The sequence below is a fragment of the Canis lupus genome, chromosome 13 (assembly GCF_048164855.1).
Source record: "Canis lupus baileyi chromosome 13, mCanLup2.hap1, whole genome shotgun sequence".
In the NCBI taxonomy this organism is placed as follows: domain Eukaryota; kingdom Metazoa; phylum Chordata; class Mammalia; order Carnivora; family Canidae; genus Canis; species Canis lupus.
The window spans coordinates 38,242,742-38,268,178 of NC_132850.1; the positions used below are offsets into that span (position 1 = coordinate 38,242,742).

Sequence of the window (25,437 nt, forward strand, 5' to 3'; positions counted from 1 at the left end):
AAAAGGATATAGAAGAAATTGTATTCTGGGGTTTCTAAAGCTCAGTCATGCCTGAAGCTTCCTTCTGAACCCTTTCAAAGACTAAGAACCTTGAGCTGTTACGTAAGATGCTCACCAACACTGAGACCACCATTTTTGAAAGTCAACATGTAGGTCCCTGACTGAGGGAACCAGTAGAGCCCCATCCTTTGAACCATTCCTGCCTAGGGGCTAACTTGTGAATTAATCCTTCTTGGATCCTCCAGACCACTTTATCTGCCAGCTGAATGAATACTGCCTGGTTACTTCTGTCAATACCACCTAGAAGAATCACTCAAATGAGCCCTGCCTAAATTCCTGGCTTATGAATATATGCAGTGCTAATAAAATGGTGGTGGTTGTAAGCCATTAAGCTTTGGGGTGGCTATATAATAGGAGATGACTGGAACACAGCCTCCTTCTCCCCACTTATGCTGGATTGCTCAGCATCATTATCAGCTAAGTCAAATATAGAAGGACCCCTGCTCTCGGGAGTCCTTAAATTATAGAATAAATTTACTTTCACAGGTTCTTTTTCCCTGTCCTTGGTGAAGCATATATTTTATTCCTTTCTCAGATAATAAACTTTCAGACTTATTCCCTAAATTTTCCAGCCTTTTGCAGCTTTACCATTCTCGTCATTTTCTTCTATCCCATGACACTCCCACCCCAGTTGTGTTGTTGTTACGGACATCAGTAACACCTGAGTCTCCTTGCTTTTCTCTTCAATGTGGCTCCGTAGAATTTTCCAGGAGCTAATGTGGTAATGAGTATTTGAATAGGCTATTTTAAAAAATGTTGGCAATTCTGTATCCCTGGAGGACTTCAAAATTGGATAAGCAATAGGTAATCTATTGGATGGGTGGTTCAATACAAATTCCTCATGCCAGAGTCAAAGTGCCTGGGTTAGAAAACCTCTAGCTATTCCTTTCTGCCAGAAGATTCTGTAATAGATTTAGATGCATAGAACCAGTCACAGCCTCAAAACATGTAAACTATCAGTTTCTTGATAGCATAATTCGATCACAAAATAAATAACTACTTGAATCATGTTTTTGATATATATTGGAAGAATCTAATCTTTTGAGAACATGTTTTATTTTTTGTAAAGAACTGTAAATATGAGGTTCTTCCAACTATAATCAATGTTTATCACTATATTGATTTCCTTTCTTGTATTTTGTAGTCCACTGTAATTTTTATTCTCTGTGAATATTTCCAAACTCTATCTGCAATTTTTCACTTCTGGTGTATTTAATTGTTGCTCAAATGTGGTTTTTTTATTGTTTTTTTTTTAAGATTTTATTTATTTATTTGAGGGAGAGAGTACACAAGTGGTGGGGGGAGCAGCAGAGGGAAAGGGAGAAGCAGGCTTCCCACTGAGCAGGGAGCCTGACATGGGGCTCAATCCTAGGACCCCAGGATCATGACCTGAGCTGAAGGCAGACACTTAACCAATTGAGCCACCAATGTGCCCCTAAAAAATTTGGTTTTATTTTTTTAAAGTTGTTATTAAAATTCCAGTTAGTTAACATGTAGCATAATATTTATTTCAGGTGTAGAATAGAGTGATTCAACATTTCCCATGCTCAACATGACAATTGCATCCCTTAATCTCCATCACTTGTTTCACCCCTGCCTCCCCCACCCCCAACCCGCCTCCTCCCTGGTAATCATCAGATTGTTCTTTATAGATAAAAGTCTGCTTCTTGGTTTGCTTCACTATCTTTCTTTTTCCTTTTTCTTTTGCTCATTTATTTTGTTTCTTAAATTCCACATATGAATATGGTATTTGTCTTTCTCTAACTCATTTTGTTAGCATTATGCCCTCTAGCTCCATCCATGCTGTTGCAAATGGCAAGATTTCGTTCTTTTTTTATGGCTGAGTAATATTCCATTACATATTTTATATATATATATATATAATTCATATATAAATATATAAGTTCTTTTATCAGTCAGTGGACACTTGGGCAATTTCCATAATTTGGCTATTGTAGATGATGCTGTTATAAACATTGGGGTACATGTATCTCTTTGAATTAGTATATTCTTTGAATAAATACCTAGTAATGTGATTGCTGGATTATAGAGTAGTTTTATTTTTAACTTTTTGAGGAACCTCCATACTGTTTTCCAGAATGGCTGTACCAGTTTGTATTCCTACCAACAGTGTGGGAGGGTTCCCCTTTCTCCGCATCCTCACCAACACCTGTTGTTTCTTGTGTTGTTGATTTAGCCATTCTGACAAGTGTGAACTGATATCTCATTATGGTTTTAATTTGCATTTCCCTAATGATAAGTGATGTTGAGCATCTTTTCATGTAACTACTGGTCATCTGTGTGTGTCCTTTGGAAAAATGTCTATTCATGTCTTCTGCCCATTTTTTAATTGGTTTGTTCATTTTTTGAGTGTTGAGTTTTATAAGTTCTTTACATATTTTGGATAAAAACTCTTTATCAGATATGTCATTTGCAAATATCTTCTTCCATTCCGTAGGTTGCCTTTTAGTTTTGTGGATTGTTTCCTTTGCTGTGCAGAAGCTTTTTATTTTGTTGTAATCTCAATAGTCTATTTTTGCTTTTGCTTCCCTTGTCTCAGGAGGCATATCAAAAAAGAAGTTCCTGTGGCCAGTGTCAGAGATTACTGCCTGTGTTCTCTTCTAGGATTTTCATGGTTTCAAGTCTCATATTTAGGTCTTTAATCCATTTTAAATATATTTTTGTGTATAAGAAAGTGGTTCAGTATCATTCTTTTACATGTTGCTGTCCAGTTTTCTCAACACCATTTGTCAAAGAGACAGTCTTTTCCCTATTGTTATATTCTTCCCAACTTTGTCAAGGATTAATTGACCATAGAGCTATGGATTAATTTCTGGGTTTTCTATTTTGTTCTGTTGATCTTGTGTCTATTTTTGTGCCACTACCATGCTGTTTTGATCACCACAACTTGTTAATATAACTTGAAGTCTGGAATTGTGATGCCTCCAGTTTTGCTTTTCTTTTTCAAGATTGCTTTGGCTATTTAGGGTCTTTTTTTTTAATTTTTATTTATTATTTATGATAGTCACACACACAGATAGAGAGGCAGAGACACAGGCAGAGGGAGAAGCAGGCTCCATGCACCGGGAGCCCGACATGGGATTCGATCGTGGGTCTCCAGGATCGCGCCCTGGGCCAAAGGCAGGCGCCAAATCGCTGCGCCACCCAGAGATCCCGCTATTTAGGGTCTTTTGTGGCTCAATACAAATTTTAGAATTGTTTGTTATAGTTCTGTGGAAAATGGTGTTGGTATTTTGATAGGGATTGCATTAAATGTATAGATTGGTTTGAATGATATAGATATTTTAACAATATTTGTTCTTCCAATCTATGGGCATGGAATGTGTTTCCAATTCTTTGTGTCATCTTCAAACTTCTTTTATCAGTGTTTTATAGTTTTCAGTGTGCAGGTCTTTTACCTCTTTGGTTAGATCTAGTCCTAGTTATCTAATTGCAATGATCATATGGTTCTTATCCTCCTCTCTTTTATTAATGTGATATATCACTTTGATATGTGAATGTTGAACCACCCTTGCAACCCAGGAATAAATCCCACCTGTTCTCAGTAAATGATTTTTTTTAGTGTATTGTTGGATTCAGTTTGCTAGTATTATTGAGTTAAAGATTTTGCATTTATATTCATCAGAGATATTAATCTCTAGTTCTCTTTCTGTGTGTGTGTGGTGTCTTTGTCTGGTTTTGATATCAGGATAATGTTGGCCTCATAGAATGAGTTTGGATGTTTTCCTTACTTTTCTATTTTTTTTGGAATAGTTTGAAGAGAATAAGTATTAATTATTTTCTTAAATGTTTCATAGATTTTACCTGTGAAGCCATCTGGTTCTTGATTTTTGTTTGTTGGGAGTTTTTTGATTAACTGAGTCAGTTTCTTTGCTGGTTATTGGTCTGTTCAAATTTTCTACTTCTTCCTGTTTGGTACCTGTTTTTGGTAATTTATATGTTTCTAGAAATTTATCCATTTCTTCTAGGTTGTCCAATTTGTTAGTATATAGTTTTTCATGATATTCTTTTATACTTGTTTGTGTTTCTGTGGTGTTGGTTGTTCTTTTTCCTCTCTCATTTGTGGTTTTATTTATTTGGGTCCTTTCTCTTTTCTTTTTCATAAGTCTGGCTAGAGAGATATCAATTAATTTTTTCATAAAACCAGCTCCTGGTTTCATTGACCTGTTCTGTTATTTTTTTAGTTTCTATATCATTTATTTCTACTCTAATCTTTATTGTTTCCTTCCTTCTGCTGGCTTTAGACTTCATTTGTTGTTGTTTTTCCAGCTCCTTTAGGTGTAAGGTTAAGTTGTGTATTTGAGACTTTTCTTGCTTCTTGAGGTAGGCCTATATTGCTATAAACTTCTGTCTTAGAACTGATTTTGCTGCATCCCAAAGGTTTTGGACTGTTGTGTTTTTATCTTCATTTGTTTCCATGCATTTTTAAATTTTCAAAGGTGGTTTTTATTCACCTTGTGTATAAGAGAATAAAGAGGAAGACCTTTACATGTTTGCTTTGGTGACTGATCTGTGCACTTCAGAAATCAGCAAATTTTGTTTTCCCAATTTATGGCAAAATGGTCCTCTTAGAATGTGGGGAAGATGGAGAATTCTGCTTTCTCTTTTCTGGTCTTCCCCTCAAAGAAGTAGGGAGAAGCAACACTATCAAGAATAACAGTTTAATTGCTTGTTAGGTTGAACTTTAAAATATACCTAGTTACTGCAGTAAGCAATTTTTGTCAAAGCAACCAAGGTGGCCAGTCATTCCATCTCCTCCACCAAAAACAAAGGATATAAAGATTTCTCTCAGTGTAATGTGTTAAACAGCCAGTGGAGAGCTATGGGTTGATCCATATCCCAAAGCAGCAGAATAGAACTAGGGCACAAGGTAGAGATGAGGAGACTACATACTTTAGAAGACCCAACGTTTGCAACCGCTGCCAGTTCTTGCCAATATGACAAAATTTGGTTGTTGTAACAGAGAGACTAATAGTTATACAGGTCTTACTTTCAAATGTAATTCAAAGTGGGGTTGGAATCAGATTGGAACAGACTCATAGAGGGATTATTCTCTATATCCGTGTTTCAGAGGGAAAGGCAATATCATGTAGAGCCTAAGAGCCAGAAGCAGTCACCTAAGGAGAGCAGCCAAGTGATGCACTTCAGAGCTGAGAACAGCAGAAAAGTCCCAAGACTCATGAAAAAGAGCAGGAAACAAAGGTTGTACATTAAGATGGGAGCATGCCCCCACGGGTGAAGGAGCCAAGACTGACAGAAGAGCTACAAATACATCAACTTGAACAAATGGAAGCCAGACAGTGCAATTCCTACTCTTCTATTTAATATAAGAAATACTGTGTGACATCGGGAACGTTTTTAGTTCCTCTATGCCTCAGTTTCCTGGTCTATAACTCCTAAGATTATTGTGATATAGTAAATGCATTTATTTTTGTAGCCCTTAGACCTCAGTATCATTTTTATTATACTTACTATTATAGAAGATTCCTTGAGTCTTCTTTGCTATTTATATTGTTTTATGCTTTCTGTGTGTTGTATAGATAATCAGTTGTTTGGTTGATAATATTAGTCAGCTAAGATAACTCTAAAATTAATCAAATTCTTTTATTTTGAATGGAAATTTAAATTCTTTTATTTCAAATGGAAGAGAAGCCATCTGACAACTTAGTTCTCTCTGCCTACCTAATAGCCTGATAGCTGAAACCATAAAGGGGAAAGAATCAACAGAAAGCTGAACCAAACTTCCTAAAAGATATTTTGTTCTTTTAACCTTCCACACAGTAGACCAAGTAAAACCTTAGACATATAGTTCCTCTGATGTTGGTAGGGAGCCTTTGACAACAGAGGCAAAATGATTTTTCCCCCAGAATGTTTATAAGTTGTAGCAGCTTCTTTTCCAATTAAACTGTCAATATTGTGAGACCAAAGGCAGTATGGATAACACTCATCTTACACATGACCTAAGATAGATACAGTTGTTGGATGAATTGTTTTTTTTTCTCTCGATCAGTATTTATTGAGAGTCTGTTACGACTGGGTACAGTGTTCAGCAGTGAAGAAGACAAACAAGGAGCCCTCATGAAGCTTCTGTTCCAGGAGGAAGACAGATACTTGTTTATTTATTAATAAACAAGTAAATTGATAGTTAAACAAGCAAACAAATACTAGAAGGATGGATGGATAAATGTTTAATGTAATGTCAGATGGTGATGATTGCTGTGAAGAAAAATATGCAGAGCAAGTAGGGAGAGGGGGATAGAGGCTGCTGTCTTAGGTTTGTGATCAGGGTTGACGTGTCTGAGATGATTGTTCAGAAGAGACCTAATTGAACTGTGACAGTGAGACATAATGTACCTGGGAAAAAATTGTACCTGATAGAGACAATGGCAAATGCAATGACCCTGAAAGGTAGTGAGGCTGGGTTGGAATAAGCTGAGGGGACCATAGGTAGAAGAACAGGATGGGAGTAACCAAAGACCAGATAACATAAGGCTACACACATCATGGGAGCTTCTAGAGAGCTTTGAGAAGTGGAGTGAAATGGTCTGACTTACCTGTAGAGGTTCATGCTGGTTGTGCGAAGCATCCACTTCTAAGGGAATGGATGGATATAGAGCAAGAGTCAGAGAGTGGCTCAGCAGACCCTAAGGAGTGCTATTAAATGACTGATTGCATTAATATTTCTGTGGTCAGGTTCTTCTGAGTCACAGATGCAAAAAGAGAAGGAGGTAGACCTTTCCTAGGATATCTGCTAACTTTCTTTCTAGGTGGTGTGGACCTTGAGATTTATAATTTTCTTCGCAATTTTTAATACAACATTTTAGGTGTCTTTCTTGAGTTTATTGTTAGGATAGCATAACATATTATAAAATATTATCACATTTTCCAGTTCATCTGGTAATGAACTATTTGCATATCATTTGAATAAATCTGGAGGTTGGATCACTTGGCTCTTAGCTGTGCAGAAAAAGTTAAAATTTGTTTATATTAAGTATTATAGTTGCATAAAAGTTATCTAGTATTCACCAATCACTTCCATAAAAATTTGCCAAAAATTGCTTAACTAAGATGTAGAAGAATAAACATAAAGGAAGAAACCTGACTGTGGTTTAACATTAAAAAGACTGAGACTACACTTTCCCTAATTCAGTGGGTATTGTAGCTACTCTCTAGGATTGTGGAATATGTGCTAGTCCCTAAATTAAGTGAAGAAAACTAATGTTGCAGGCTTCCATGGGCTATTCCTACAAGTCTGGGTCTATTTGTGAACATACTTCATTCAGCCTGGAACAGAAGGATATTTCCAAGTGCCTGAAATCATAGTTATTTTCTAATTGGAATACATCCTAGTACAGTAGGAAAACACAGTTTGGATATTAACTTATGTGGCCTCATATAAATCACTAACCTCAGTTTGTCTTTCTGTAAAATGAGATTATTAATAAGTACCCGACCTACTTTATTTAATATGTGCTGCAGGTTGTGTCTTTGCATCAGGCACTCTGCTAGATTCTGAAGATCCAGAGTAAAATAGTTTTGATACCTACTCTTCAGAAACAGGGCTTTTTTGAGAAGAAGATAAATCAGTCAAGAATTACACTCTAGGCTATTGAAGTTGGCAGAAGTTGCTCTGCAAATTTAAGAAAGTGGCTGGGGATGTGAATAAGAAAGCTTTTGGGATCAAGTAACATTTGAAGTAACTATTTAAAGCAAGGGTAAGGGAGATTAGAAATAAGTGGGAGGAAGGCACATCAACAAGAAACAAAGGAAAGCACAAAGTTCTACAATGGGAGTAGCACTAAGAGTGTGTATGTATGTCTGTGTGTGTGTAAGAGAGAGAGAAGGAAGAAGGGAAAGCGAGAGAGACTGGGGGAGAGGTGAGGAGTGGAGAAAAGATAAATTGATTGAGAATGGACTAGAATTAGTTTTATTTATGAATGTCTAAAAACCCAAAATAGCAGAGGCTTCAACTAACTTTAAACAAGATGGAGGTTCATTTCTTTCTCATATAAAAACTGAAAATAGGGCTTAGGACTAGCATAGCATTTCATGGTGTCAAGGACACAAGTTTCTTCCATCTTGTTCATGGGGCTTTGTTCTCAAAATCATCTTACCATCCAAGATAGCTGCTCCAGCTCCAACCAGGAAAACCACATTCCCAATGGCAAGTAGGAGCAAAGGAAAGAAATCATTGTTCCCAATCCCTATTATAGTTACATACACTAATTATACTTATATTCTGGGACCACGTCTAGGTGGAAGGATGATGTGAAAATATAGTCTTTATTCTAGGTAGCCATGTGCACGGGTAAGTGGAGATTGCTATGACTATGTCTCTGGGAGACACTGGCACCATGTGTGTGTGCACCCCCATGTGTGTTTACACCCATGCAGGTGTGTGAAGCTGTGCACATACCTAAGTGGCAAGAGGCAGAGGTGAAGACTGAATTAGATAGCTAAGAAGTTACTTTGCCAATGGAGAAAGGACTCAATGAAATTAAGGAATGATTCTAGGACAAATGTATTTTAGAGGTTATACATTTAATATATTTTTAAAAACTATACTGAGTTTAAAATACATTGACAGATACATCTCAACTATATTGGCTACAGCCAATTCCTTGTTTATGTTCCCATAATACTTAATACCAATATCACTATATAACTTATTTTTCCTATTAATTGTTTACGTCTCTGTTTCTCTAGACCATAAATTTTCTAGACTTTAAATCATGATTTTGGTGTAGGTCAGTTTAATCCCCCTGACTGATGTTTCCTTCCACATGGGAAGAAAGCCATTGGTATAATTCTTCTGGACTTTCTCCATCTCTTGGAATACAGTTGGGGATGGGAGATGAATGGCTTAACTGGGAAGATTTAGGGTGAGGAAGTGGACATCAGAAGGTGTATCTCTTCCTCTCTTCTCTCTCTCTAGGAAGTCCTATCCCCAAAGACCATATATTCTGCTCTTTCCTTCTAAATAAAGGTTTCAAAGTTTGGGGAAAGAATTCAGTTCAGGAATACCAATACCTGGTGTACCGGCAAGGACTATCAAGGGAAAAAAACCCAGGAGATTAAGTTGGAGGAGGACTATCTATAAGGAATGACTGGGATAGATTGCTTTAAGCATTGGGGAGGAGACCGGACTTGTTGGCAATTTTAACTTCGAGAGTTTCAGCAGTGTATGGTGCTCCATATCCAGCTGAGGGACTATTTCTACTCATTTGTTCATCTGACAAATTCTTAGTGTTTGCCAGCTGCCAGTAGTTCTGGGCACTGGGAATGTTTCAGTAACCAAAGCAATCAAAACACCTGGCCCTCATAGAGCTTACATTACAGCTGAGTCAATAAACAATTATATTTACTTTTTGATTTTTAATAATTGCAAAGTGACATGTCAAGTAAGAAGCAATGATTTCGAGAAAAACAAAACAGGGAAAGAGGGTAGAGAGTGCTGGGGGAAATGATGGCTTTCAATTTTAAATAGGGTGGTCAGGAGATGCATTTCTGATAAGGCAACATTTGAGTGAAAGCTTGAAGCTGTTGAAGAAGTGAGCCAACATCAAAATCTGGGGCCACAGCAAGTATGAGCTTAGTTAGTTCATGGCTCTGTCCAGTTTGGAACCTTTTGGGATCAATGGCCCCATGAGTATCTGCAAAGGAGCAAATGCATGCTTGGGATGGGGAGAGTCCTCATGCAGGGACACCATATCCTGGCAGTGGCATCTCTTTCTTTCTGGAGAAGACCCACACCTCTGGTTAGTACTGAAGCCCAGTGGGTCAAGAGAGCAAACTTTTAAGGTATATAATGGTGGGCCTGGAGGCACTTTTGCTGCAATCCTATACTTCAGTCCACTTCAAGGGGCATTGCCAAATGTGACACTCCTGGCCTTGTTTCAGCCCTTCACTTCCCTGGGGAAAAGGAGTGATGAATGGGGTTGGTGGATTGGAGTAGGAGGAAATGGGCATGTGTTACTCTGCCCTTTCCTTCCCGTTCTGAGGATCTGGTTGGTGAGTGTATGCTCTAGATTGCCCTTGGTCATGTAGTAAACCTTATAACTCACAAGGGAGGGCTCTGGTCATTTGGAGCTCTCTGTGGCTAGGTGATAAGTCTCCCTAAGTCTGATATTGGGTATTTAGAATTCTTGTCTGTGTATATGACACAGTTTTCTCTAGTGGTTTTCTCAGGGGAAAAAAAGGGGGATCTTCATTTATTACTCCTTTTGTCTTACTTCTCAGTTAACAGAGAATTGGGTGAGGAAGAGAAGTGCTATGTATTGGAAATCCTCAACCCCCAGGATTGCGTGTGTGTGTGTTGCATTATCCATGGAATAGTACATGAATGAATAGATGGATGAGAGACAGTTGAGTTTGTGCTTGAATAATTGGCTGTGAGATTTTTTGGAACTTCAACATCTAGCAGAAGGGGTAATCCAATTTTAATAAGAGTGGGCAAAGCTCACTATATAAGATAAAGAAAAAGAGACCAAGGAAGGGATAGTTGCATAGAGTCAGATTTTTTCATTCAGAGGGGTGAAATTTTATTTTCACTGACACACCCTGTAGCATTTAAGTTGGAAACGATGACTCCTTTAATCAAAGTTGCTATAGATATTTTTTACATACTTGTCCAGATCCACCCCAGTGGGAAAATCATACCCTTGGTCGTGGATGTTTTTGAAAGTTATGCTCACTCTATCAGACCTCTGTTCTTAAAAGTCCCTGAAAAGTAGGGTACATATGGTCATTGTTCCTTTCTGACACCTTCACCTAGAAGTTGGTTTGTCCTGCAACTAGAGCTGAGACTTTGCTTTTTCGTTGGGAGGAGGAAAGAAATGAAGGAGCTGGGTGTTATGAAAAATGGTGGATTTTGTGATAAAGAGGGGACATTTTCTAAGCTACACAGTGAGGGAAACATTTGAGAAGCCACAGTTTTGAGAAATTGCTGAATGGTCTGAATACCTGAAGAGGTGTGCTGCCAAAAAGGTAGTTGAGATACGACATCCATGGGTCACCTTCACACCAGTTCTGTTCATTCTTGGTGTTGAGTGATTTCTTGACTACATTAAAAAAATTTTTTTTCTTCCTTTCTCCATAGTTGCTGATGAGCCTTAGGGCTTAGACAATAATGAGGAAGTCAAAACAGGAATTGTGAGAAAAACACTTTGCTTTTCTTTTGTATTTGCTGAGCATTAGAATTATGTTTCTGTTTTTAAGTAGAAATTGCAGCATCAAGAGATACCATAATACACATTTTGGTTCATTTGGGTGGTTGAATTAGGCATAATGGGATTTGCTTATATTCTCCTGGCTGATAAATGTGACACCATAAACCAGCCTGGAGCTTTCTTGTGTAAACAAAAGACCAGAGAAATTAGCATTAGGACGAACTGCATTAATAACATGCTATTAGCTTTTGAGGTAGATTTAGATTCTTTTCTCTAGATTGTAAAAATCCTCCTCTGCTTCTTCTCTTTTCTGCTCTGTTATCTGCTGAATTCAATGCTATAAACACAAAAGTGCTCAATAAATAAAACCCGATGATGACAGGCTTGGATACAAAAGCAAAACAGTACTCAAAATTGCTAAAGTAAGTTGGGTCTAGTTAGATTGTTTTTTTAAAAAGCCATGGTGGTATAATTTGGTAGAATTTCTATCCTCTCTTAAATGGTGACAAAAGCCAGTACTGTCTCTGTGAGGCCCCTGGAGCGTCTAGAATGAAAATGAATTAGAAGAAAGGGTCCAGGAGAGCTTTGTCATGAGAGGATGTAGGGTGACATAATTCTTAAAATTCTCTGTGAGGAGTCATATACATTGATAAGCTTTTCAACACTTCTCAGAGAGGGCACGAATAGAACAGAATTAACTTGTGTGAAATGATGCATTGCCTTGTTACATCTAGCACGTGATCCCTGATTTGGGGGGCTTTACCAATGCTCCTCTGAAAATTCATTTTGAGTACTTCATGAATGACAGCTGGACTCGGAGACTCATCACAACTTTAGTTATATAGAGTTGGTAATCCATAAAATGCCCATCCCTTTAAAAAATGACCACTTTTGAACAGATTTGTGAGAAAGGGGACCTTTACTTTTAAATCGTGAAATCATATGAATGGGAGTAGGGAGGAATTTGGAAGAGGAATCATCCTGAAATATTATCTCAATTCCTTTGGAAGACTAGAACTAAGAATAATTATACCTAATGTAGGGATCCCTGGGTGGCACAGCGGTTTGGCCCCTGCCTTTGGCCCAGGGTGCGATCCTGGAGACCCGGGATCGAGTCCCACGTCGGGCTCCCAGTGCATGGAGCCTGCTTCTCCCTCTGCCTGTGTCTCTGCCTCTCTCTCTCTCTTTCTCTCTCTCTGTGACTATCATAAATAAATAAAAATTAAAAAAAATTAAAAAAAGAAATTATACCTAATGTATTATTTAGGAATTCTTTATTTTCGTAGAAATTTGGCTTAAACTAAGGAAGAATCCAGCTAGAATTTTTCAAGGTTGTGCTTCAGGGATTGCTTGACTGATCCTTTAAAAGACATGAGGTTGGTTTAGCGGCGGTTTATGGTTGGATTTTCATAGCAAGCATAAAATAGTTGAAGCAGCAAATGATTTGTAAGCCTGTATGATGGGTGACAGTGGGGAGGGATATATTGTCCTCTCTAGCAGCCCGCAAGTATATGGCCAGTGCAAAACCACTTCTCTGTCTGTGAGATGACCTTCTATATTTTTTATTTTTGATAATTTTAGATTCTAGCCTTCCTGTATGATTTGTGTTTACTTCCAGGCAGTGTTTCTTGCAATTCTTTTGTCCTTAGACATGCTTTGTAGACCAGCTGAGAGTGAGAGCAAAATAAGTAAATGTTTCAATTGCCAACTTCATCAGCCTCTTAAAAAATATATATATGTATATATGTATATATAAACATATATTATACATATAACATATATATAATATTAAAACACATAATTTTATATATATATATATATATATATATATATATATATATATATATATATATAATTTCCACTTCTTAAATTCTTCCCAGGTTATCTAGAGACCTCTTAACACATGGGAGATTGGGCTGGGTCTACAGAGTGCTTTAGATGCTCCCATTACTTTTTTCAGTAATGCATCTTTGTTCTTCAAACCCCACCTTATTCATGCAGCTGTATACTAATTATTATTTTCTATGCAGCTATTTCAGTTTAGTATATATAACAGGGGAGACACTGACCAACAGACTTAAAATTGAAACTTAGTTCAAATTTGTGAGACTTTATATATTATACTTAATCTCTCTGGGACATAGTTTTTACCTCTGTATAATGGAATTCTTAATAATTGTTTCACAGAGTTGTGGTGAAAATTCAGTTGATAAGAAGCTTTGTAGGCCGTGAAGGACCATACAGGTGTTGGGTATGTAGCAGAGACTATTTGTCCACCCAAATCCATTCTTCTCTTCTTATAATGGAGTTCTGTCTGGAGCCTGCCTGGCGCTGTACTTTCCAGCCTCCCTTGTAGCTAATTATCGCCCCATGTTTAAACTCTTGCTAGAGGAATGAAAGAGGGAGAGTTATGTATCAGATTTCCTCCACTTACCTTTCAGGGTTTCTCTGGCCATGGACTTCAACTTGCCTCCTTTCTGATAGGCTGGAAGGGTTATCTGCAGAGTTGGAGACCACGTATGGTTACAACAGTTTCCTGAGTCAAAAAGGGGGCTGATCTAGAACATTGTCCTGGACCACTGTGTGAAGAGAGATGGATTCTATTTTGTTTGAGCTTTTGTACTTTTGAGTCTATTTGTAACAGCAGTTTAGCTTACTGTAACTAATACCCGCATTATTTTTGAGTCCATGTTGATAGAAATTCATAGAATAATAGAGCTGGAAGGAGCCATAGAGGTCATCTTGCAAATAAAAATAATGCTAAGAGAGGATAAAATTTTTACTTGGTCGCGAAACAAATTAGTTACAGAACTGGAATAAAATCCAGTTTTCATTATACAGCTTCACCCCTTTGAAGGGTGAGTAATAAACATATGGAATCGAGTACCTGAGAGATGGTACATGCACAACATATGAATAGATTCAGAAAGTTCTTGTGTAAACTTTTTATAATCCCTCTAGCAATGGCAAGTTAGGGAAGTGGCATTTTGCCTCGCCTTTTACATTGAGACCAAGGGGATAACCAGGACATTGAACAAAAACTCTGGGGCTTCTTTTATCAACAGCCTCAAGCTCGAGGGACCCTGTGTCAGATTAAAGAATCATAACCTCTTTTGGTTCCTTGTGAAAACAACTTCAGGGAAAAATAGGCAACTAGCAGTGGTATTAGGTATGTTTTAGCCACAGCTTCTGAGAGCTTCTGTGCTCAAAAAGATTGATCTAAAATGGCTTCTTGAAATGTAACCCAACAAGAAAGAGATGAGATTATGTTTTTAGCATTTGAACCATAACACGCTCACTTTGTTTTAAAAGGTCTTATGGGACCAAAAAAGCCCAGGGAAACAGAAGTTGCTGTTCTCATTAAATGAGAGAGGTATTTTTATTCATTGTTTTTATTCACATCAGTTAATTTAACATGCCTTGAAGGGGCCTCTTCCAGGGTAGCAGTATTAAAGTAGCAGCTTACTCACTGATTATAAACAAACATTAGTCAAGTTGACTTATAAAAGTTGGTGCATGGATTAAAAAGCAAAAGAATTACCTTCTACCTGACAGATGGGATGAGTCCCAAAGGTCTCTTCAGGCCTTGTAACAATATGCCATGTAAGAAACTTAAAATGAAATCCAAACTCTTTAACCATGACTCGTAAATCTGTGATCAGGCTCATACCTACTTCTCGCCCTCTTTTCAAGACCCTGCAACCTTGAGTCACTACTGAGAAGTCCCACTTGGGGGTTAGTGGTTTTATAACCACACCTCTATCATATACCACAAAGATTTGCACATTGCTGTTACTGCAACTAGCTACTTTCTCTTTTTTTGGGTCTCCATTTAAAAACCACCCTCTTAGAGATGTCTTTTTTGACCACCCTCCCAAAGCAGAATCATTCCACTTCATATTTTCTTTAGTTCAGTTTATTTCATTCAAAGCGTTTATAGAAATTGCCATTTATTGTATATGTGTCTGCTTATTCATTTTTTTTGCTGGACGTTAATCTCCCTCCCTGGACAGAAAGTTAATTGGCTAATGAACCATTTTGACCGTAAAAGGGGCAAAGTTCAATCCAGGGAGAGTCTGAAAACTCCAGTTGAGGCCAAGATAGAGCTTAGATAGAGAGACATTAAAACCAAGAGACTAGTAATAGAGAGTGAGATTAATTAACTGATAGGGTTTCCTTGGAGTGAAAGACAGGCTTGGGTGTACTTGAAAATAGAAATTAATCTCACATGGGAACCTGGCCAAGACGACCGAAAAGGTCAACGACCTGAGAAGAAGCCAATATACCAGAAAGCTAAGTCAGGGAAAGAAGCGAAGTCTCGGATGGACTGCTTGAGACTCATTGCCATGTTCAGCTCTTCAACAGAGCATGTTGACACTTCCCTGGATAGCCAGTCCAAGACCATTCTCAATATATATCTCTAGGGTCCTGGATGATTGAGGTGGGCTAGTAACTTCACCTTCCTCTCATGGTGTTGCTATTTGTCTTTGGGTCAGACTACTGAAGAGTGGTTCTTTCTTCTATTGGGTATCACCCTGGACCAGTTCTTAACTCTGTGCACACATTCCAGCCATTGGATATTTTCCTACAGCTCTAATAGCTGATTTCTCTGAGAGCAGCTTTGCACCTTTGGTCTATAAATCTTGAGCTACCCTTCTATCTTTCCTAAATTCTGACCACCCTGTGCCCCTCTTAGACATAAAACTCTCTTCAAGTTCTCTTTCCTTTAATTAAAAGTCACCTTTGGCTTCTTGGAGAAGAACCCAAGGATCCTCCTGGTTTGTGGACTGCCCTCTAGAGCAGATGATTCTCTTTAGACTCTGCCTTTTTGTTGTTATAGTAACAGCAGATGTGCCTCTGGAATGTTGTGTTTCTCTGGGAACACTGTTGTAAGGATCATAAGAGGGATTTACTTGATCCCAACTCTATTCCAGACTAAAAAACAAAAATAAAAACAAAACAAAACAAAAAACAAAAAAGAACCATGTAACCACAACTGTATTTATTTTCTTGCAATATAGAACCTGGAGAAATTGACAGGGTAATAGAACCAAATCTTGGCAAGATGTAGGACATGTAACATGATGAAATTTGATATCTAGCCTGTTCTACTTTACTGAAAAATACATAATGCTGATAATTTACCTGTACTCTGATTATCAGCATAAATTGTGCAATAAAATGTATGGTATAATGGAAACTTCAAAAGCATCAGATGATAAATGATAAAACCCACCGTGGATTATTTTACTTGGCTTCGATTTTAATATTTGTCAAATGAAGGAAACAATGTATTTATATCCAGAAACCCATATTATCCTAAACATATTTGCTAAAACAGGAAGCATAAATTGTAGTTAAATTTAGTAATGTCTGATGGTATGCTTGAATGTTTCTTTGTGATTAAATGTGAACAATTGCTCCTTTAAGTTAAAGGTCTGTGTATATGTGATTAATCAGATTGAAATGAAAGTGCAGACAGCTCATGCCATGCCTAGTTATCAGAATGATTGATTTTAGTCTGTGCTTCTAGGTGAAAAAATATCTGTTAATAACCCCAGCAGCCAAACCCCTGATGTCACTGATAGCTCAATGATTTGTGCACATGCTGCATTATCGAGCTCATTTGCAGGTAGAGGGTCTACACAATGATCCATTGGATCGCAAAATTATAACATGAAAAAAGTGACATCCAGATTTATACAAGAGTTATGACTTCAAAGTGTGTTTCATCAGTGAGAAGTTTAAAATTGCTGCTGTTGTAGCTGTCATAGGCATGTTATTTTCTTTGGTTTGTATGTAGGCAAGGCTGTCAAGCTTTTATCACACAAACTGGTGTTTTTGTGTACCATAGCTCTCTGCCTGCTGGTGACAGCCAGTCTCTAAATCGAGTTGTTATTAAGTCTTCAGTTTTAAGAAGTACTTTACCAATGTGGTTGAATTACACTTGATCATAAACACCTTAATGTTTTATTGGGTATAAAGGAGCAAAATACGAAAGCAGCTCAGTAGTGAGTATTAGCGGATTGCTAGTGGGGAGTGCTGCTCTTCATCATGACAGAGAAAATGGTATCATACTCAAAAGTCTCTGTTCCGGGTCCTTTCAAAATGGAGGACCATGATTAGGCAGATGCTTCTTGTGTAAAACTTGGGTGTCTTCTCCATCCTGTAACCCCCGATTTTCTAGACCTAGCCACTATATCATCTAATTGTCAAATACTCCAGCCCTATGCCCTTCTGCCAAGAAATATATCCTCTCTCATAGCTACTAAGCTGTTTGTTTCTGGATGCATGTGGATCCAAAATATCTGGGGAAATTTATCTGGCACCACCTCTCTTTTAGATTGAAAATTTTTTTCTTATACCCACAATTGCTTTTGATGCTTTGCTACAAAGAAACCAAGAGAAATTGACAGTCATAGAGCCAAATCTTGGTAGGAAAGCAGTGAGATATCTTTTTCATGATAAAATATTATATGTAGCATGTTGTACCTTTATGGAAAGAAGTGTAATGCTGATACTTTATCTGATTTTTATTATTAGCATATATTGCAAGGTAAAATATATGGATATAAGGGAAACATCAAATGCTTCAGATAATGGATTCATTTATTTAGTTTCAACTATTACACTTGTAAAATGAATTAAGTAATGTATGCAGAAACCCTTTCTTAGAAGATTTCATACAATTGTATTTGATACAATACCTGGCACACAATAGGCATTTTGTAAGTAAGAGCCATTATTATTAGTATTACTATTGTTATTGTTATTATAAGCAAAAAGGAGTATAGTTACATGTACATTTATGTGTTGAATGGTGAGGTAATTGAGACCGAAGCAATACAACTAGAGTAAATGAGAATTCTTAAAGAAACACATACCTTAGGAGTCAGCACAGTCCTCCCAGAGCTTGCCTGGCTTGGATCTTAAGTAGCTTACATAGGTCTTGACTTAAATCTCTGTGGTTGTTGCAGTAGCTGACAGTATGTCTATGTGATTATTTAATTTTACAGCCAAGTAGTATGTGATTATTTAAATTTAAATTAATTAAAATTCAAAATAAAATAAAAAATTTAGTTCCCTGGTCATAAGAGTGACTGAGCATTCCAAGTGCTCAGTAGCCACATGCAGCTAATGGTTACCATATTGGACATCACAGAGAACATTTCCATCATCACCATGATGCATTAATGAGGCATCACTGCTCTAGAGTAAAATCTGTAAAGAACCTGGGATTTATTACCTCAGGTCTGCAGATTACAGGGGGAAAAAAACTGTGCAATCAAGTGAGTACCAGACCTGTTTGTGGAAATCAATAAACAAGGAATTGAAGGTGAACAGATTGTACCATATAGATGCAGTTTAAAGGCCTTGGCTTCTCTTGAGTGACTCTCACATTGCTGGTGGAAGTGTACAGGTAAACAGCAAGCATTGCCAATAACCATTCAGCATCACCTCTCAGCATTTCATAGGGGGAGCCATGAGTACTAAGGGGCTGCAATGGGAGGAAAATGAAGCCTAAACCCAAACCCCAAATGGGATTATCCAAGAGAAAAATAATTTGTGGCAAAATGAATCTGGAACCACATGGGTTATGTTAAAAGTGGCCTTTTCAAATACAATGTGATTTGGTAATTTCTTTAATGTATCTGAATTTATCATGCTTAGAAGATGAGCAAAGTCAGTGCTGGTTACTCATTCTTATTTTTTTAACTTATCCATCATATCATCATGAACTGTGCTACATTTATTAATGATACTCAGTTAATCCCAAGAGAGGCAGGAGCTAATGTCTGTCTTACTCTTGAAAATTACTAGAAACGCAACCAATGGTATTGCGTTCAGAAAAAGTGACTAGAATTAAATACGTGTGACACTAATGTCACAGAAACAGCATAAAAATATGAGTGACTTTTAAAAGGGTATTAGGGTTTTCTCCATAAAAGTTTCCTAACTTTTTTCTTAGTTTTTCAAACAATTTAAGTCATTTCAGTTAGGGAAAATTGCAGAAGTCTGTCTTGAAAGATTTCACCACGTGTAACCTCCTAGGGAATTTGAATACGATAAATTTTGCTGAACTTCACTAAATTGAAAACTGAAATTGTCACTTATTGGAGAATGCAGTGGGTTGTATGGTATTGTCAGCATATTAAATCTTGGGTGAAAGTTATAAATATTATTGATTGTTTTTAAATTAGAGAAGTGTCTGTGCGTTCAATATCAATTTTAGTTCATTTCTTAGAAATCAAGAAATACATTAAAATCACAATGCTGGCAGGGATCTCTGCCAGCAATCTTATCTTTTCACTCTAAGCCAGGCTGGATAAAAGTGATTTTCAGAAGCTTGGTGGGAGCACAGAAATGGGATGGTGGAAAGAACCCTGGACTATATGTAACCTGTACTCTAGTTCCAGCTTTATAACAGTTTTCTCCCAAATCCTACAATTTCCCTGGGTCTCAGTTTCTTTATTGATAAAATGAAGGAAATGGACAAAGTTAGTTTTTATAGCACTTTCTAACTAGTTGCCTATTGCTGCATTACAAATGACCACAAACTTAGTGGTTTCAAACAAAGCCCATTTAGGGCAAAGGACCTGAACAAACTTTTTTCCAAAGAAGACATCCAGATGATCAATCAGTATATGAAAAGGTACTCAAATTACTAATAATCAGGGAAGTGCAAATCAAAGCTACAATAAAAGATCCCATCATACCTCTTAGGATGGTGTTTATAAAAAAAAAAAAGAAGAGAGCTAACACTAGCATAGATACAGAGAAAAGGGGAACCTGGTGGCAATGTAAATTGGTGTAGCCATATGGAGAAGAGTATGCCAGCTGCTCAAAAAATTTAAAAATTGACTCAGTAATCCCACTCCTGGGTATATATATTTGAAGGAATTGAAATCAGTATCTCTAAGAGATATCTCCACACTGAAGCCTATTGCGTCTATATAGCCAACTTATGGAAACAACCTAAATGTCCATCAAGAGATGAATGGATAAAGAAGATGTAGTATCTATGTATCTATGTATCTATCTATCTATCTATCTATCTATCTATCTATCTATATACGATGGAATATTATTCAGCCATGAGAAAGAAGAAAATCCTGCCATTTGCAAAAATGTAGAGTGGACCTTGAGGGCATTATGCTAAGTGAAACAAGTTGGATAAAGAAAGACAAATACTGTATGAACTCGCTTCTGTGTGGAACCTAAAAAAGCCTAACTCATAAAAACAGTGGGTAGAATGGTGGTTAATGGTGAGGGATTGTGGGAAGGGAGTGGGAGAATTGGAGAGGTATTGTTTAAGGGTACGAACTTGCAACTAGTAGATAAATAAGTTCTGGATGTCTAATGCATACCATAGTGACTATAGACAATAATATTGTATTATAAACTTCAAAATTGCTAAGAGAATAGATCTTAATTGTTCTCACCACAAAAAAAAAAAATGATAATAATGTGAAACAATAGAGGTGTTAACTAGTGCTATCATGGTAATCATATTGCAATATATAAATGTATCAAACCAATATATTATACACCTTAAACTTATATAGTGTTATAAGTCAATTATATCTTAACTAAAAAAATTTTTTTTAAAACCCAAACATCAATACCCATTAATTATTTCACAATTCTGTATGTCACAAATCCTGGTCACCTGGGTTCTCTGCTAGGGTCCCACAAGGCCAAAGTCAAAAGTAATGGCTAAGCTGGTCTCTTATTTGAAGACTCTGGAGAAGAATTGACTTCTAAGCTCATTCAAGTTGTTGGATGGATTAGATTCCTTATGGTTACTTGTTTTGGGTCCTTTTTTTTTTTTTTTCCTGGCTATCAGGGATCACTCTTAGCTTCCAGAAGCCACCCACATTCCTCATCACATGACCAACATGGTCTTCAGCAGCATCTCAGATCCTTCTCATGCTTCTAATTTCTCTGACTTCTCCTCCTATTAACAGCCTGAGAAAACTCTCTGCTTTTAGAAGACTCAAATGATTACATTGTGCCACCAAGTTAATTGCCCATTTGATAAACCCCAGATCACCTGGTTAGTAATCTTAAGAATATCTCCAAAATACCTTTTGCCATGTGACATCATCAGGGACATAATAACTCCTCATATTTACAGTTGAAGGAATTAGGAATATTTTAGGGAACTACTTTGTAATCCTGCCTACCATACTAATTTAAAAAATCTTTGATTCTCTGTCTTTGAGGCCAACAGGAATACCTTTCTCTCAAGTTCATTGCTTCTCTCTCTTCCTCTGGCAATCCTTTCCTGGTGTCTAATGTTAGTTTCTCTTACTGCAATGCTTTCTGTTCTGTCTGTATTCTCCTAAAATCAGGTTTCATCTCAGTGCTATGAGACATGAGATAGTTCTAGAACCTGTTGCTCCTCTCAGTGCAGTATTAGCATTTTCTCAGCAATGTAAACAGCAATGTAAACAGAATCTCAGGCCGAAGTGGGGAAATGGAGAGCAGTGATTTTACCAACCCTAACAGGTGCTTGGATGGATTGCTATGTAAGAAAGGGAAATGACACCTTCTTACATGCTTATGAGTGATGAGGAGGGGGAAAGCAGAGGGACAGAGCAATCCTACCTTCATGCCCTATGAGTAGCCTCTGTTCAGGGCACTTATAAGGAACCATTTTAAATGAAGTTGACCTTTCTTCAGCCCAGCCTCTTTGTGGTGATTTCGAGTGACTTAGGTGGCTATGGCAATGCTTTGTATAGTGATTTTTATAATACAAATAAATGGAATAAAATCTGATAGTACAGATGATCCAATGCAATAGATGAGAATGAAAATCACCACAGTCCTGTCATTCAGGGGTAACCACCATGCATATTGGGTTGTATCTCCATCTAGATATCATTCTATGATATATGCACACATTTTTAAAAAGATTTTGTACAACATTTAACAATTATATAATGAACATTTTTATTTTTTAGGTCAGTAAAGATATTTCCAGGATATTTTAAATGGCTACCTCTGGATATTTCATCTTGTGGATATACTAGCATTTATTCATCATTTCTGCTAAACATTTAGGCTATTTCCATCTCTCAGTCATTTTTATGACTAATGACTCAGTAAGTGTCTCCGTAGTTAGATCTTTGAGCATTTTCTTAATTATGTAGGATAAGTTGCTAGAAGTGAAATTATTTGGATAGAGAATACACACATATGTAAATAATTTGAAATGTATTGACAATGCCTTCTAATTGTAAAATGCCCATTAACTAGTTAAGTGTAATGGAAAAGAAAAACCCACTGATTTTGTGGTAGAAAGGTTGATGGGAGCTCCTCTTTCATTGCTTGCTAACTCATTAATTTTTATCAAATCTATTTCTAACCTTCAATGTTCTCATCTGTAAAATGGAAATAATATTCATGCTAGCTCTTACAGAAGGGTTATTATGCAGATGAAGGGAAGTGGGCTATGGGGCAAGAACTTTGAAAATTATGAAGCTATGAATAAATATAAGGCATTGATTTATCCCTTCTGCCCCGACAGGGGCAATGGTCTTCAGGAAAATAGTCCGTTGTATCCCTCATTTCATTATACCTCTTCTGAGAACATTCTATGGTACTAGTATCCTTCCAGAGCACTCTATGGATTTGATGGCACTTCACTGAGTACACCACTGGCTCTAGTCCTGATCCTAAAGCATGTTTCCGTATTTGCATGCCTTTTTCTTTTCTTGAACAATAAAGTCTATGACTTGGGAAGTCTGTTCTGTATGGTTACTGTATTTATTTATTTTTTGTCACCTTGCTTTTTTAAACTGGTTGTTCACTCATTCCCCTGTCGCTCTATTATGTTCTCTATGAGGTTGTCTTTATTGGTACTCATAGGTGGCATTTAGCATTCATATGGCACTTTTCATCTTGAAAGCACTTTACAGACATTAGCTAATTAATTTTCACATCACAGTGTGATAGGTAGGTAGGGAGCTAATCTAAGCATTTGTGCTATGGTGATGAAAGGCATGTTACGAGTACAATCAATTATTTTTTATTATTCTTTGGAGGAGGAAGAGGTGGTTATGCAATTTGCCCCAAACCACAGAAGGTATTTGCATTATAGTTGAAACCTATAGTTGAAGTCTAATCTCATAAAGTTAGGTGTATCACAAGTGCTGTTACCAGTTCCAATCTGGCTTTCTCCCAAAGACAGAATTATGGGAGTGAAACCAACCAGCCGGTTCCCCTTTCTACTCCACCTGGGGAGCAGCATTATTGACACTTGAAGTCACTTTCTTCCCTTCTTTCTGTTTTGAATGATGACACTGATTGAAATGAACCTGATGAAAAGTTTGAAAATATTTCAGAAGGGACTCCCAAGTTTATGAGAGAAAAGGTTGGGCAGCAGCAGGTGGCAACACCCCATACAGGGCATGTATGGTTGGATGGTAATTTGCTTTCAAAATCTGTCTTTCTAATTGGTGAAATGATGATGTCACTCTTGCTTGGGCAGATAGGTAAGTAGTGAGGTAAAAACCTTTTCTTTGGTTTGACTTGGCTTGGCTTTCATGAGCTGTACATGAGTTTTGGAATAAACTCTAGGGATCCTAGAGTGCAGAGAGAAGGCAGGGGGAGGATGACCCAGGAGCAGGGGCCATAGAGTGTGCTCCTCTCTTCTGTGCCTCCCCAGAGCTGATGGGGGTTTCCCAACTGTACTCTCATCTTGAGGTACAAATCAGAGATTCCAACATTGATATCAGAAAAGACAGAATACTTTCAAAACTGGTTTTTATGAAGAAAGTGGTCTTGGTTGGGATTCTCCAGGATTCTCCTTTCTGCAAAGTTTACGGATGGACTTCAGACAGTGATGGGCCTTGAGCCCACAGGCTTTCTTTCTTCAATGACTTTAATTGAAGCTCTGAGAGCATCACATTTTTGTAGAATATATGATTCAGTTTCCTGTGTCCTGAAATGTGCTTAAGACTTGCACCAGTAGTAGTTTAGATTACAAAATCTTTAGACTTTGAAAGTTTGTGGTGGGGGTGGGAGTGGAGGGGGAAGCCAGAAAGAACAAGTCCTGGTGTTTGATGCATTTTCTAATAACTCTTTTCTGATAGTTGGATTCTCTGGTCTCTACAATTTCTCATGGCAGTGAGTGTCAATCTGAACACCTAAGCAGATGGCCTAAATAAGAGGGGAGATTTGACATTTAGCTGTTAATTTATTTTATGATGTGGGCTGCCATGTATTATACATGAGGTAAATAAAAGTGATGGACTAATTATGGAAACATGTGCTGCCTTCCAATTACTCTTGGATTCCATGTTTAATATTTTGAAGTATTCCAATTACAGAGAGATTTGTCACTGCAGCAAACTTTTTATCTGTGGAATTTCAACTAAATCTGCAGTGAGCCTCAGCTGATTTTGTTCTGCTAAGTAAATGAACATCCTAGACTTTTCAGCACAATTGGGATTTTTTTTTCCTGGTTGAATCATATTTTAGACTTATATTTTTGACAACCTATTTCACAGTTGACTGGCCTCCCCCTCCCAATCTGGGATTCTGGTCCACTTTCAAATAGGAGATCCACATTTGTTATCATAAAAGGGCAATCTTGTCATTTTAAAAAGATCACTTCTGGTTAATTCAAGATCTGTAACTTGTTTTGGTCTATTAACTTTTTCATATTTCTTTCAAGAACAGTTTGATTGGGAGAGGAATGGATCAACATGGCAAAATGGTTCAACATTATCCAAATGTCTAGTTAAAAATGTTCTATATATTTATATATTTTAAAGCAGAAACAGCTAAGTTCTTTAAAGCTTAGGTTAATAGTAATAGTAGCACCAGAATATTTGAAAACTAGACTAGAATATTTTTTTACTTTGTGTCTAAAGACTTCATAAAACTTAATTTTGTTTTATTTTGGAATTGCAGTCTAATTTATGCCAACTACAGAACCCAGGGACATCCTTCTTAATTTCATAAAAATTTGAAATTTCATAAAAATGGAAATTTTTTTGTTTGTTTGCTTTTCAGTGTAAGATAATTATTGCCTCTAATCCAAACTTATCAATTTTAATTTGATCTTTTGCAAAAAGTGGGCTTCACCCAATGAAGCACACTAGCTTTATTACAGAGGAAAACACTATGCATTTTATGGTTCAAGCATTATATCCATAAATGGTTGCATTAGTTTTAT

The 25,437-nt window shown here is 37.1% G+C and overlaps 1 long non-coding RNA gene across 21 annotated transcripts in view; it reads right to left on the bottom strand.

The window, feature by feature from the left end:
• LOC140602922 (uncharacterized) overlaps nucleotides 1–16,087 on the bottom strand; it is an 86,776-nt gene extending 70,689 nt beyond the window's left edge. For 18 of the 21 annotated variants that reach the window (XR_012005925.1, XR_012005919.1, XR_012005922.1 and 15 more), the window contains exons 1-2: nucleotides 15,991–16,087; nucleotides 13,684–13,747 (exon numbers count right to left, since the gene is read on the bottom strand). This is a non-coding gene — a long non-coding RNA (uncharacterized lncRNA). Of the gene's footprint in view, nucleotides 1–6,635; nucleotides 6,674–11,043; nucleotides 11,199–13,683; nucleotides 13,829–15,990 lie in introns of all 21 variants that reach the window. The other 3 variants (XR_012005926.1, XR_012005924.1, XR_012005920.1) reach the window with 3 other exon arrangements.
• Nucleotides 16,088–25,437: the final 9,350 nt, after the last annotated feature.